The 2342-nt window shown below is 33.3% G+C and overlaps 1 long non-coding RNA gene across 1 annotated transcript; it reads right to left on the bottom strand.

Annotated features, from left to right (window-relative positions):
* Window positions 1-975: 975 nt before the first annotated feature.
* Window positions 976-1824, bottom strand: LOC139353120 (uncharacterized). The gene is made up of 2 exons (XR_011604275.1): window positions 1391-1824; window positions 976-1261 (listed from the first exon to the last, which is right to left on the bottom strand). It is a non-coding gene; the product is annotated as an uncharacterized lncRNA (long non-coding RNA).
* Between the last annotated feature and the right edge of the window lie 518 nt (window positions 1825-2342).

The raw sequence follows: 2342 nt of genomic DNA, 5'->3' as shown, positions 1-2342 counted from the left end.
AAATTAAATATTCTGGAAATTTAAGAAAATTTGTCGATGACTTAGAACTGAAATCATTCATCATTTGTAATAAATTACATTTAGATGGCAGTATAAATAATAGATACCTGTTCACCAAAGCAATGAACTCAGCTGTTTGTGAAATTATTCGAAAAGAATTACCAAACCGAATATATATGTCAGTGTGTATATTGATGTTAGTACCCCAAGTAAATTAGGACGTGTTGCTCAAGAACTTGGAATTTATGAAAATTAAGCAACATCAAAATTATTCAAATAAGAAATATTTTAACAACCCTCAAATGCTTCCTTATTTTGAGTACCAGCCTCCAATTATGCAAAACCGAAATTGATTTAATCCATTTTATCAGAATACTATTCAAAATATAAATAATAATCACCCATATCCACAGATTAATCAGCAAGTCCAAAGTCAAAATTATTTTAGAAATCAAGCTAGGCAAAGTAGAAACGATAGATTTGGCAACAACAGGTTCCAAAACAATTATGATACCAGAAACATTCAACAACAAGCCAATTCAAAAAATTATTGGTCTTTCGAATTTCAAAATCAGAAAAACTGGAAAAACTGCAGCATCAATATTTTTATTTAACGAAGAGCCAGCGATAGACGTAAAACAAAATAAGGAAGATATAATACAGCGATTAAATAAAGAGGGAAGGGAACATGAAATTGATACACCTTTTGCCAAAGTAGATATGCAACTAAAAAGAAAATTAAAAATTGATAACCCATTTAGGAAAAGTAAACATATATCTAAGCTTGATGATACTCATTATAAGGAATATATTAACAATAGAAATATAAGGCGACACAGATCTAAATTTAAACGATTGAAATTAATTAGAAATTCATAGTACTCAAATGAATACGAAAGGAACAAAATGCTAATTCAAATGATAGTCGCAGCGAACAAGTTTAGTTGTATAAACACCACTTAAAATCCATTGTAATTTGTTTTTTTTAAGTAAATATTATATATTAACGAGGACGTTAATCATTCTTAAGAGGAGATGAGTTATATATGTATCTAGATTATTGTATATATAAAACTCTTACAGTGTAGTTATTTTTGGTTAGTTTCTCTCGCCCTTCATCCGCTGGCTTATGCAGATAACGCTGTGGATCTTATCAACATGCTCAAGCTCAAGATAAGCCATAGAATAACCGGTATGTTAACACGAGGCGCCAGTCAATTATGCTGTAGCTCTTTATAAGCTTTAACATTAAGCGGAGTTCCTAAGTCATTGTCAACGAGAAAAGAACGTATAATATAACTCTGTCCAAGAACTACATATAAGGAAAACTTCAATTAAAATAAAATAAATTAAATTTAAAATTAAATAAAATCCATCCACCGTGCAATACCCAATACAAGTACTTTGACGGCATCAGTCATAAACACTTTGTTTCTTCTTTAAAAACCAGTTTTTCTCCCTACGCGGCATCCCGAATGGAAAACACAGCCCAATAATCGTTTAGCTGATATTTCAGTAGATTTTAATTATTAGGGGTATTTACATTGCGCACTGGTATGTGTGCCGTCATACATGGTGTTCCGAGCATTCCGTACTGCAACGCGTCGCATAAGGGCTAAGACAGGCCGTTCACACTGCACTGCATTTGGGACGTCGGTAAAAAGAAACTCTATAACTTTTCCAAACTTACACATATATATATAAATATACTTATTTCAAAGTGTTTTAGCGAAAAATGAACTAAAAGCTCAAGTAGCGTTCCGATTTTACGTGTTCCGAATCCAACCCTTCTGGTTCAGTTTATGATTTATTCTATCCAACCACATATTATTTTTCTTTAATTTATATCCTTTAAGCGTATACATCCAAATCAAATTCCAGCACAATAATATATCGTATCCACTAACATATAAGTATTATTATATTATATATTATATTACATATGGTCTTTAATTTGAATTGTGTCGAAGTGTTTCATCCAAAAATAAAGTAGGTCCTCAGGCAGCGTTCCGATTCCACGCGTTCCGCATCCATTCCTTCTCCAAGATATACATCCATATCACAATCCAGCCAAGTAATATATCGGACCCACTTACACATTTTTATACCCGTTACTCGTGGAGTAAAAGGGTATACTAGATTCGTCGGAAAATATGCAACAGGCAGAAGAAAGCGTTTTCGACCCCATAAAGTATATATATTCTTGATCAGAATCACTAGCCGAGTCGATCTAGCCATGTCCGTCCGACCGTCTGTCCGTATGAACGCTGAGATCTCGGAAACTAAGAGCATCAATTCTGGGATTAGGCATGCAGATTCCTGAGATTCCTGCGCAGCGCAAG

The sequence above is a fragment of the Drosophila suzukii genome, chromosome 3 (assembly GCF_043229965.1).
Source record: "Drosophila suzukii chromosome 3, CBGP_Dsuzu_IsoJpt1.0, whole genome shotgun sequence".
Classification (NCBI taxonomy): domain Eukaryota; kingdom Metazoa; phylum Arthropoda; class Insecta; order Diptera; family Drosophilidae; genus Drosophila; species Drosophila suzukii.
The sequence above is the reverse complement of the archived record's forward strand: the minus strand, read 5'-3'. Positions and strand labels throughout refer to the sequence as shown.